Source organism: Saccostrea cucullata, unplaced genomic scaffold, assembly GCF_032062105.1.
Source record: "Saccostrea cucullata isolate Sc308-1 unplaced genomic scaffold, CSIRO_AGI_Scuc_v1 ctg8293, whole genome shotgun sequence".
Classification (NCBI taxonomy): domain Eukaryota; kingdom Metazoa; phylum Mollusca; class Bivalvia; order Ostreida; family Ostreidae; genus Saccostrea; species Saccostrea cuccullata.
In genome coordinates, this window is record NW_026926248.1 from 19 (window position 1) to 13,956 (window position 13,938).

At 30.7% G+C, this 13,938-nt stretch overlaps 1 long non-coding RNA gene across 1 annotated transcript; it reads left to right on the top strand.

The window, feature by feature from the left end:
* Positions 1-750: 750 nt before the first annotated feature.
* On the top strand, positions 751-3,837 carry LOC134271217 (uncharacterized). Its single transcript, XR_009992979.1, has 7 exons — positions 751-1,124; positions 1,485-1,551; positions 1,836-1,888; positions 2,106-2,213; positions 2,660-2,724; positions 3,183-3,277; positions 3,626-3,837. It is a non-coding gene; the product is annotated as an uncharacterized LOC134271217 (long non-coding RNA).
* The last annotated feature ends 10,101 nt before the right edge of the window (positions 3,838-13,938 follow it).

The following is a 13,938-nucleotide window of genomic DNA, read 5'->3' on the forward strand; positions in this document are numbered from 1 at the left end:
ATACTATGCATGGTTCTTATCTCAATGTATTCCATTGGTATGCCAATATTTTCTATGTTTCTTTATTAATGCAGCAACCAACCATGCATTTTAAGAAGCTAACAGCAAGCCTGCTTTGTTAAAATGTAGATAACCGTCGATGACAAATACTATCAAGTGCATACCCTTTGTCTGATAAATTACAAAATGGCAAAATAATATGAATTAGATTACGGAGTAATTACGTATTGGATATAAGGATCCCTGGCCTAATGAATCTTTATTTTCTAATTTTTTTTAAATAAAAGGTCAAGGAGTTTAATCAGATATGGTACCCATCGTGGCCTCAAAAATATTTCAAAAAAAAAATCATAAGTAATGTTTTTTTTTTCATCTTTATTAATGAATATAAACTATCTTTATTCTTGACAAAATGTATATTAAAATCCCACTGCATGAAAAGTCGCGTTTAATATAATTTAATAAATTCGTTTACTCCAGTAAATTTCTTGTATTGAATTTGATTTATGTATAACGGTACATTTTACATGAGATATATTGTGATATAATTAAATACAGTTTTCAAATAAGTATAATCATATTTAATGCAAAATACGTCGAGAATAATATAGTTTAATTGAGAAAATTATACGTTTCGTTTAAGAATATTGACATGTGAAAGTAAATATGCTTAAACTTAAAGTTTAAGTACATTTTTGGTATTTTGAATATGTCATAAATAATTCTTTATACCTAATGTAAACTTATGTTGAAACATTTTTGAAAAAAAAATATTTAGGCACCCTATTAATTTTATTTTATTCATTTCTCATTTTTATTTATTTAACCCTTATGTAGATTTTTCAAAACTGTGGTATATAACTTAGTTTTTTCTCTATCGACTACTACTGTAGTACAATTACATCGGGATCGAAGTCGGGCTCGAAAAGCAATTAATTCAAAAACAACACACCGCGCCGAAATTCAATTTTTTGGAGGGTTCCACGCAGCCATGTTGAACTTGATCATGATGTTGTACGGGAGGAAGGGACGAAGGAGGGTGACCCGAAAGGAGAAGCATGATAAGCTTTGGATGGAATTTCTGTTTTAACAGAAGTTGAAGACATTTACGACCCTGTTTAGCGGTAGGAACAATGTACAAAATTTTATCATGTGTCCTTGAATGGATAATTGCCTCTGCTACTAATAATGTTACTGTTCCTTAGTCTGGGTTCTACACATAAAATGCCTGGCAGTAAAAACGTTTGGGCAAGCGCTATTTTAATTTTGTAATAATTATTTAATACTTTTAATCATCTCTCTTAGAGATGGATTTTAACCAGAATTTTCTCGTTTGGGATTGGTTTCAGAATTTTAGTCACTAAAATGTTCCTCTGTTCAGCATTTACAGAGTGTGTTGTACAATGTATTAATAAAATATTCATTTTTTTTTCTTAATGCATACTCAAGAATATATTGAGCACTTATTTTGATTATTTAAATAGTTGCAGTGTGGACTGTGCCTGAGACGATTCCCCACAGCGCCGGCTATGTAGACAGCTTGTGAAAATGGTGAGAACCATGCAGCTCAAATTTTTTATTAACAGAAATAAACTAACTATGTTTTTATTAACTTGTATCTTTTAGCATAATAATATAAAAATATTGCAACAACTTGAAATGCTATAAAGCAAGTAAACAATACGAGGTTTATATTCTTATTTTCCTTATCCTAAAAATACAATAGCAGTGGATTCTGAGCTATGCATAATTTTTTATGTTAAATGCTTAAGCATGAATTATTAAAGATAGTTATCATATTTTATGATGCACAATTATGCATGCATTATTTACAGGAATCCAAATGCTCACAAGAAATGACAAAAGCAGTATGAAGATTAACACAAAGGTAAGATTTCTTAAATTTTCTGACAAGATCAATAAAATCACATGAATTCATTTTTTTAGCTCACCTGAGCCATTTTAAGACCTGAGCGAGTTTTCTGATCTGTGTCTGGTATTTGTCTGTAAACGCATGATCTATAAATTTTTCAAATTTTTACATTCATGAGAATTATTCCTAGTTTGAACAAAAAAAACCCTGCAAGATACATCTTTTCTTTTAGAAATTGTGCCAGAAAAGTTTGAAGTAGCTATGGGAATGATCAACATTGAACTTGCTGAGCCTTCCTTCTGAAAGTGACTTGACCTGATATTTGGCTACCCGGTATGAGGTACGAACTAATCATTTGTTGTACGACTTATTGTGTATGAGATTGCTACCATTTACTGGAAGTTTACATTTGCTGTCCACTTTAAAAACCTGCTATCTACAGTGTAAGTTGTTAATATATTTTACTTTATGTTAAATCACTTGCTCATTATCCCAATAACTTGTATGTTAAATGCTGTAGATGCTAACCTTTGCATTTTTGTTTATTCTTAAATTCCATGTGTTCCTAGTATGTACATCCATTTCATAACATGTTTTGTCATCTCTATCTTTAATCTAATACATATCATAATATGTACTAGATCACAAAGTTTAAGGATTTTATTATTGTATGAATGTTATCTACTTGCTCTATATCATAAATACATCTGTTCAATATTTTTTCTACGAGATGCCATACCTGCTTTTAATTTCTCATATTTTTTATCAATAGTATCTTTCTGCTAGATAAAATATCGTGGAGGAACACGAAGAAAAGGGCTGCGCATCTCAGCATATTCAAGGTCAAGCAGGTAAATCGGAGTTAAATTGTTCCAAAAAAAAAAACAGATGGCAAAAACCGCCAAAAAGTCACCAGTCCCCAATTTACATGTACAATGTACTTCCACAAATTCTGTAGCTTGCTACTATATATACGTGTGTCTTAATATGTTAAATGCTGTAAATGCTATTCTTTGCATTTTCCTAAACTTTGTAAATCTTCAAATTCTATGTGCTCGGACTACGGTACCATTATGTATGTTTCATATCATATTTTGTCGTCTATAAATTTGATCTATACAAATTATTATTTTTTTTAATGCAATTCACTTAACTAGATTACACAGAGAATTTTTTTCATTGTGTAAAATGTTATCTTCTTGCTTTAGTCATAAGTACACCCTGTTTGTATATTTTTTCTCCTGTTTTGTATATTCTTTCTACAGAGAGCTATACCTGTTATTAATTTGTCTTATTTTGTTTATGACAGCTTTTTACCATATCCATATTATCTTGCTGCTAAATGAAAGAATTATTGTGGAGGAGCAGAGAAAAGGGCACCTCAACATGTTCAAGGTCAAACAGGTAAACATAGTGGTAAAATGCTCCAAAAAAAAGATGGCGAAAAAATCATTAGTCCCCAATTTACATGTATAACAACATTAGCTTCAAAATCTGTAGCTCGCTGGCCTGAATTAGAGATAATTATCTGTCTCTATTACCCAGATTTGAAAAAATGGCATATCTTTTGTGGTCTTCTGTAAATTTTTTAATTAAGCAAAATTGAGCTGTGTTTCCTCTAGTTCAATTGATAATTTTACAAACAACTCAGATTTTGTGTACTATTTAATATATGCAATTGCATAAATCCGGAAGCACACATATAATATGTATATATAGGCAAATGGGTATTTATTTTTATGTTTGTTGTAGAAATTAGGAGCTATATGTGCTTCTCCAGAGCTGAAAACTTCTTGGGATGAAGAGAAGAAAAAGCAAGAAGAAGCAGTTTTAAATATTGATTATGTCTTCGTAGCACAAATGATTCGAAAGATGATACTATCTATGAAATTAGAAAACTGAAGTGGCGTTCTGATGAATTTGACGTCCTCAAAGAACAGGACATCAAAAGTGCTATTCTCAAATCAAAGCACTCTAAAAGGCAGAGCTTAAGAAGAACTAGGACAAACAAAGAATCTAAATAAAAGAGTCAAACCTATGGATGTATTAATTGAACAGAGATGGGCTATTAGAGATGAAATATCTGAGTTGCTACTGTTTTGCACAAATGATGCTTTTTAGCTCACCTGAGCCGAAGGCTCAAGTGAGCTTTTCTGATCAAAATTTGTCCGTTGTCTGTCGTTGTCGTTGTTGTCGTTGTCGTTGGCGTCGGCGTAAACTTTTCACATTTTCATCTTCTCCTCAAGAACCACTGGGCCAATTTCAACCAAACTTGCCACAAAGTATCCTTGGGTAAAGGGAATTCAAGTTTGTTCAAATGAAGGGCCACGCCCTTTTCTAAGGGGAGATAATCATGAATTTGTTAAAAATTAATGGCATTTTTAAAAAATCTTCTTCTCCAGAACCACTGGGCCAGGAAAGATGAAACTCATGTGGAAGCATCCTCAGGTAGTGTAGATTCAAGTTTGTTCAAATCATGACCCCCTAGGCAAGGGTGGGGCCAAAATGGCCGACCCAAGTTTTACATAGGAATATATAGGAAAAATCTTTAAAAATCTTCTTCTCAAGAACCACTAGGACAGGAAAGATCAAACTCATGTGGAGTCATCCTCAGGTAGTGTGGATTCAAGTTTGTTCAAATCATGACCCCCGGGGCTAGGGTGGGGCCAAAATGGCTGCCCCAAGTTTTACATAGGAATTTATAGGAAAAATCTTTAAAAATCTTCTTCTCTAGAACCACTGGGCCAGGAAAGATGAAACTCATGTGGAATCATCCTCAGGTAGAGCAGATTTAAGTTTGTTCAAATCATGACCCCCAGGGCAAAGGTGGGGCCAAAATGGCCGACCCAAGTTTTACATAGGAATTTATAGGAAAAATCTTTAAAAATCTTCTTCTCCAGAACCACTGGACCTGGAAAGATGAAACGCATGTGGAATCATCCTCAGGTAGTGTAGATTCAATTTTGTTCAAATCATGACCCCCTGGGCAAGGGCGGGGCCAAAATGGCCGACCCAAGTTTTATATAGGAATATATAAGAAAAATCTTTAAAAATCTTCTTCTCAAGAACCACTAGGACAGGAAAGATGAAACTCATGTGGAGTCATCCTCAGGTAGTGTAGATTCAAGTTTGTTCAAATCATGACCCCCTGGGCTAGGGTGGGGCCAAAATGGCTGACCCAAGTTTTACATAGGGATATATAGGGAAACCTTTTAAAATTTTCTTTTCAAGTACTTCAAAGCTATGATTAGTGAGATTCATATGGAATCATCCTCAGGTAGTGTAGATTCTAGTTTGTTCAAATGATGAACGCCTGGAGGGGGGGGGAGTAAATTCAAGCCTGATGTGCTCAGGTGAGCGCTGTGGCCCCTGGGCCTCTTGTTTTACTTATCTTTAATTGACACATTCAATGTTAGATAAGAAAAATAACATAGTGTTGTATTTTTGACAGTGAAAGTTTTTTCTGATGCTTGATTACAGATTTAAACTGTTATGTATTTTATTGTTTAAACATTTTTTAGATTGTTGTGTAATCTGCAATCACATACATTTTAATCTTGATTCATATATTACATATATGTACAAGTCTAACTTAAATAATAAGTTCATGGACATTATTGTGGAAAAAATAAGACAATCATGATCAAAGGTAGTCTGAAAGAGCTTTGCTGGAAGTAAGTTGCAGATCTTGATACCCAAGTAAGAGAGAGGTGGTGTCTCTGACCGATCCTTTTGCTGTTGCTTGTGGGCGAGTGAGGCTTCTCTGTCAGTGGCTTAGTGAGTCATAGATGTATAAAATAGAATAGGCAAATGAGGTAGAGACATTTCTGAGTGAAAAAGGGGTGAATTGTGATTTTAATAAATATTACAATTGATATTGTAAGAGTAATGAGAATTGCAAAAGTAAAAATATTAATTTGTTTCCTTCCATTTGAAGTAAGAGAGTTTATGAATTATGAGTTATGGAAATGTAATTAAGGCTTGAAAATTTGTTAAATATACTTTTACATATGTTTATACAGGACTTTTATATGTGCATGTTTCAGAGCTCATTCTTGATATTTTAAGGCAAAGTTTAAAATATCACTATTGAAATGTCTTGCATTCCAGTGTAAAGTTGATTTAATGAGGATATGTTAAACTACAATCATGAAGCAATAAACCTAGCAGTTGGAACAGAAATGAGCTACATGTATTGTAAAGAAATTTAAGCAGCTATTGTTTTGTGTAATTGTGATACTTTTTCCTTAATTTGAATTGACATAACCATATTATATGAAAGATTTTTTGGGGTGTTGTATTTTTCACAGTCAACATTAAGTATTTTACAAGTTGAACTTGGATAATTAGTGCATGGACATCTATTGTGGAAATACTTGGGAAACAATATAAGGGTGGTCTGAAAGAGCTTTGCTGGCAGTAAGTTGCAGATCTTGATACCCAAGTAAGAGAGAGGTGGTGTCTCTGACCGATCCTTTTGCTGTTGCTTGTGGGCGAGTGAGGCTTCTCTGTCAATGGCTTAGTGTCTTATTAAAATGTACATGTAAAAAGAATGGACAACTTTTATTGGCAACTTTTATTCTTTTTATGCAAAGTATGAAAAATTGAAAAACCATTTACAACCCATGCAGCAGTTTTAATAGGGACAGTTTCAGTCAGATTTTGCAGTCTTTTGGACTCCAGAAAGACTACATTTTTGACCTGTTGTGTTCTGATTTATTGCGGATTTAAATTTTACATACAATTCTATTCTTATATTAAATTATTTATAATTACTTCAGCATATTAGTTACCTCTAGTATGTAGAAATTTACTCCATTATAATTGAGCTACAGTCATGATAGTAAATTTTTAAATTCTGACTTTAAGGCATACATTTGAAATATCTTGTACTTTGTTAGAACTCATTGTTTCACTATTGAGATAACATCTAATAAAATTGAATGAGAAATGGATTTGTGTATGATTGTGAAATACTTGCCAAACAACCCACAATTGTAAACCATACAAATTATTGATGGAATAAATGTAAAATAAAAATATTATGCAATAATATAATAATATTAAATTTCATCAAATACAACCTAAATCTTAATTATATGGGAAGGTTTAATCCGTACATTTTCATCACATATACACGAGATTTGATATTAGTTTATGAAAGAATAAAATTTGAACGTATTAGTAGGTTTACAATTTTCCGTATATAACTTAATTTTTGGAAGTATTATAAAGTATAGTGTGAATTTCACAAAAAATAATGAGGTAAAGATCTACGTTAAATTTTATTAAACGAACAAATTTAATATGACCATAAAATTTCTTTTAATGGCCATGTTTAATAATAATTATACGTTCTGTATATTAGAGGTATAATATTTGTTTACGGCAGACTTAAATCCGAACGTATTAGTAAGTTTACAATTTTCCAAACTTTATTAAATTTGTTCTTTTAATTTTTCATTAAACTCGTATTAAATGCTAATTGTTTTCTAACATTTACGATCGCACAATATGTTATATTATGCATTTAAACATTAAATAATCGAAACATTTAAATCGCATTTAAGGTAAAATTAAACCCGGCTTTTCATGCAGTGTCCGTGTTTTATTTTTAATTTTGAATAAAAGTGGCAATATTCACATCTGGGTATATGTTTATTTCAAATGTATCGTTTCTACCGATATTATAACAAATACTAAACATCTGTATAGTCATTATCCTCTATATTATCAGAAGGTAGGGAGGTAACTGATTTAATAGTATAGAAGGTAGAGAATATCTTGATTTTAAATTATCAAAAGGTAGAGAGAAATTGATTTAATATTTTCAGAGGGTACGATTGTTATTGATTTAAAGTTATCAGAAGGAAAGGAGAAAATTGATTTTTTTTAATGTTTAAAAGTTACAACTGTGAGAAGCGTACCTGTTATTTGGTAAGACGGTATTGTCGAATGGAATAAGGTTTTCAGCCAAGAATTGTCTAAACTTACTTTTAATCAAACTTTATAGAGCTTTACCCTGTAGGTAGTTTGAACGTCACACTTCTCATTGATTTTTTTCTTTCTTGATATATATTATACTTTTTAAGGGCGAGATTTTAAAGTTTGATGTGTTTTGATTGAAATATATCTTTTAAAAATATGTATGTTCTCAGATATCATCAATACAATTGCTTAACACTTCCTATTCAATATCTGGTGGGAGAATAATCAAACGACAGAAACATGTTTCCTGTAGAAAGCAACCTCCATTTTTTGTATTTGTTCTCAGATGTGTTTTATAGCTAGAAACTGAGCCTATCAAATATCAAAATGAAACACTTCCAAATGGAGATAATTAACGGTGTTTGGGCTTAATGGTTCATTAAATAAAGCTAATCAGAAGCAGCGCACACATGTATCATTAAAATATCAAATCACGTGCCATGGAGGAGTGAGTACCCCCTGCCGACGGTCACATACGCAGTGTGTGCATTGTCATTATGAGGAAATTTTAAAAAATAAGTGGCAATAAATCAGTATGTAAGAAATAGGCAAAAGTTGCACAGACAAAATGGATGTGGAATCAGGAAGATCAGGCTTTGAAAATTTTAACAAGATTTTTTTTCTTTTTAGAACTGTTACGGATTTCCTCCATGACCAAAATAACCCACAGATTGGATCACCCCAATTATGCCCTGAACATTTAACCTACGTATCGATTTTATTTGTAGATATCATGGGAATATTACATCATCGTATATCATTAATGTATGCTTTATAACTGATTGTCTATGTTTATTTCATAATACGTTTGGTTTTATTGTGTGTTAAACTTATGGCCGTCTGTTAGTTAAAGTTAAACCAAAAGTTAACCAAAGTTAAAAAGTTACAAAGTTTTCACCATAGTAAATCAAACTAATGTTTTTTTTGATAAAAACTTATATATTTTAAAAGTTTTTTTTTTTTGATTAATTAAACTGTTTTAAGGGGGATTATATTGGGTTTGATGGGGCTGATTTTTATTGTTCATCTTAATTTGAATATGAAAAGTGATTTATTTAAATGCACTGTGTTTATTTAACATTAGAAAAAACATGTTGACTGAAGTAAATGTAGCTAATATTATAAATATCTCAATTTTTATCTTCTAGTAATTTTTTTCTCCATAAATATAAAATTCAGTTTTATCTGCACAAACTAAAATTAAATAAATTAAAGAAATACTGCATATTTATCGGTGCAAGAGACAATTTTTACATTAAAACCATTTCTTGTATTTTGTTACGGGTTTTTAAAAAAAAATGTTCTGAAGCTTTAATGCACTTAACCTTGAAATTTAAAATATACAGAATGGGAAGCAAAACCATAATAAAACAAAAAAAAAAAGTATATCAAAGTTCCAAAGTTTTCACAATAATAAATCAAAGTTCCAAAGTTTTTACCATAGTAAATCAAAGTTCCAAAGTTTTCACCAAAGTTAATCAAAGAGCCAAAGTTTTCACCATAGCAAATCAAAGAATCAATTTGTAAGTTTTAATAAATCAAAGTTCCAAAGTTTTTCTATAGTAAATCAAAGTTCCAAAGTTATCACATAGTTCAAAGTTCCAAAGTTTTCACAATAGTAAATCAAAGTTCCAAAGTAGATAGTAAATCAAAGTTCCAAAGTTTTCACCATAGTAAATCAAAGTTCCAAAGTTATAACTTTGGTACTTTTAACTATATGAAACTATAGTTAACTATAGTTTACTATAGTATATATAGCCGTTTCCAGCTAGATCCCTAGCATATTGAAAAATGATCCCCCAATGAGGCCCAATTTTCAATGCCTATAATCTGTATATTTATGCAAAACATTCGTTATCGGTGTCTATGTTACACCTACATATATGTATTTGCATAATTGGTTAAAAGTTGAAAACTTTCAATAATAGAGCCTCGTCGGATAGAAATCGACCTCATGGCAAAATTTATCAAATTTGAGATTTCTGTGTATTTAGATTATTCATGTAAAATCATTACAAAAACTGAAAACGGAATCAAAATATCTTCATTTATGGCAAATTTATAACATTGTGAAATTGGTATGTTTGCAAAATTAACTCTGAGCATATCGAAGTTTTTTTCACGATTCAATTGTGAAGTCAATGTTTTTTTTTCAGTTGTTCGGTAGGGGCATCTTTTATGGTTTAATAATCCAAGAGGCCATCATGTCTAAGTTAGACGAATTGCTTAATTAATCACAAAATCAGATTATTATGATGTACAATCCCCAAAATGTGTTAACTTTATTTTAAATTCCTTTAAAAAAAAAAAAAAACGAATATTCACCCCCCTCCCCTGCAAAAGATCTTTAATTTTTACTTTTCTTTCTTTCGTACCGACAGATTCTTCTCTATGAACAACTGAACCTAACAATATACAATATATAGATCTACACTATGCTCCCTTTACTTATGGTAAAGCCTATATCCTTAAAAAGAATGCAGATTATTTAACACACTGCGTTTGATTTTACGTAATCTCCATGTCAAGGAAAAGGGAACCAATGAGATCGAGTCCAAATTTACCAGGATTCGAATTTGATCTGAGAAATACCTTATTTTCTTACAGAAAATATATGAATCACGCAGCTAATAAAATCACAAATAAATTAATGCTACAATAATATTATTCTTAAGTTAAATTATAAAAAAAAATCCCATCGAATTATATATACATGTATATCGTGATGACGTGAAATCAAACGTGGTGTGATACCAGACTAAAGTTAGCTCATTTTATTAGGATCCCCCCACCCCTAAAACCTTTTCTACTGCAGCCACTTCACCTTCTAATAGCTAGTTTATATACGCCCTCTTTTCCTCCCCATCATTCTCGATTGGTTGTAATTGGACGGATATAATATATTAACCACTATGTGCCTCACATAATCACCTCCCCCCACTTCCAAATAAACCGTACCAAATCGTCTTTCCAATGAATTTCTTTTATACATAATTTAGACAATAATGAAAAAATAGCATATCATGTAAAACAGTTTATAATTGATTGATTGATTTTTGCTGAACACAGAGTCGACAAGATATCAGCCATCAGCGGATGAATTTTTTTATCTGTTGTATGCAAAATACATGTAGTTGTTAACCTTGACATAAAGGGAACTATTTAAGGTTCTATCCGACGAACTGTAATTTCAGAAATATGTAAACCGTTAAAAAAATTCTCTGTGTTCATCAACAAAATATCTCATAATGTAAGCGATTGAATTCTAAGGACATATTTTTTGGCGGAAGATTTTTTAGACGAAAATGATCAGGTTTTCCCCTTTTGAACTATGACAGTGCTTTTAATTTTGGATTCCCATTTTTCCAATGCTGGTTGGACACAAAGCTGTTTTTTGCAGTGAAATGTGTTATGTTGGATCTGAAATATCTATTAAATTATTTCTTATGAATTTTTCAACAAAGTGTGACAAATATATTAAATATATTCTGAAAATATCGGGAAAAATTGAGTCAATTTTAACGTAAATTTGACACTTTTTTAGTAATATCTAAAAATTTACATCATATACCCACATTTTTAACGTTCTTTTCTAAATATTCAAGACAACTTTGACCTATTTGATTAAATTCAGAAAAAAGTTTAAGACTTTAAAATGATTTTCTTGCTTAATAAATTTTCAATGCCAGAAAAAACACATTTATTAGTGCAAAAATGTCAAATAATTGAATATTCGAAACAGACTTAATGTTCATTTTGTTTCATGCATTAATTGGATAAAAATATTCGAGGGAAAAAGTTGAAGATGAATTTTTTTAATTAGGCAAAAACTTCAGTTCAAAAAGGACATATTAAATGCATTATAGCGCCAAAAGAAGCATATTGACCCCCGTCTTTTTCTTTGAATTTTAATTAAACTATGTACTAGTATGTAGAAACTAAAAATATACTTGGTAAAAAAAAGTTTAAGACTTTAAATATAAGGATCGAACCTCGTTAAAACAAGCACTTTGAATGCATTTTTGGTCAATGGCATATTTAGATATTTCCCAGGTCTATGCCAGTTTTTTTCCCAGGGGAATGAAACTTTATAGCATGTTTGAAAAAGAAATTTACTATGAAAGTTTAAAGTCTTACAAACATTGTATAATCGCATACGTGAATTATTAGCATTTTTAAACGACAGGTTTTCAAATAATTGTGTTTTTTTTCAGTTACATTTATGTAAGGAAAAAAACGTAATCTTTGTGTCTGCCCTACCTGGACATACCATTGCCATTAGACATCAACAATTCACTTTGAAAAATATAATTAGTGAAGCATAGTTAATTATATGAATAAAAAAAAGATGATGCTAATTAAACGTTAGATAATTCATTGATATACTCGTGTCTTAAGCGATTTTATTTTGATGGTGCTAGTCCACGAACTTTCCACGAACAGCCCTCCTAAACATAAAACATAAAAGTCACAGAAATGTAAGCTTGTTATCAGTTTTTTTCAGAAGTAAAACCATCTTAAAATATATGAATTTCCAGCAGAATTAAGAAAACTTTGGAAACCACTCAACTTCTGCGTCCTCTTGCCTCTACTTAAGCTTTCAATCAAAATTATGGGTTTTTTTAACAAGAATACTTTTTTGTTTTTGTAAGAGGTAGACCTTTTAAAAAGACAAATAAGTTTATAAACCAGAAATTCAATGCTATATCAAAGTCTTTATGTTGACCAGAAACCCCATTAAAAAACTAACTATGGTATGCTGAATAATTTAGTGATTTAACTTTTAGGTAAAAACAATCTCAATGTAAAAGAAATAAAGTTGTCAATAACATTATTTTATCCTTTATGAGAGTAAACGGACATTTTCAAACGTAGTATTCAATAAATAAATGATACAGTCAAACAAAACCGGATCTGATTTGTATGATAATTAACTAGATGTGTTTAAGACTCATTTGTATGATAATTAAACTAGATGTTTTTAGACTCGTGGCGGAAATATTTCCAAACTCTGTACCCATTTAAATGCATTTGAAACATTCATGAGAAACCCACTCAAGATTCTTGATAGATAGGAAGAGGATAAATAATATTTTAGCTGCATTTCCTTTAATTTTTAGAAAATTTAATTTTTCCATGAACGTCTGTTTCCCTTAGGAATGAATACACACCAAACAAATTTGGATTGAAGTTTGATAAACAATTCATTAAATTCGACAAATATTTTTAGAAACTGTTTATCAAAAGCTTTCCTCATGTTGAAACTTTTTTTTATTTTTCCGGATTTCTGAGTGGTGGGGGTTGCTTATTTGGTCAATAGTTTGTCTACTAGGTGGGCGAAAAGGATATAAGCAATAAGATCGATAACAAGATCATTTACCTACCAGTCACATCACTTTTACCCAAAATCTAATAAATAACGTCAATGTCTTAAATAAATATAGATTTAATAAATTTCGGAATGTAGGTTTGTAATTGATTTATTTCATAAATTACGATATACATAATATACTTACTTCCATGAAGTACATCCTTTAAAAAATATGTTTTTACATTTTATATATAAAGATGTCCTGTGATAAAAAAGACAGAGACCATATTTAGGACATTAAATTTTACTAATAGCATAAATACATTCGTTACACGGTTTGTCTTTTATATTTATTAAGTAAAATAGATTTTTGCTGATAGGTTAACCATGTGTCTGATTATAATTTATATTTTGCTGCCAATATTTACTGTTGGAATTGAAAAGGTTTAAAAGTGTTTCGTTTTTGTGTTATTTTCTTTTGACTAGAAACTTTCTGTAAATCGTCTCCACTATAGTATCCATGATTCAGAGGCATGTTTTTATCAACAAATAGAAGTGGTTTGATTATCAAGAATATACCCCATTCATACGACATGATTTGCATACCTCAGTATATTTTACAAATGAGTAAATTTACTCACATGTGCAATTTTTGTTGTATGAACTGATACACTCATTTGCAGATTCTGCACAGTTGAGTAAATTTACACCTGGTCTGGACTAGGTGTAGATTAACTTCTGCATACACTTTGTAGCAAATTATTAG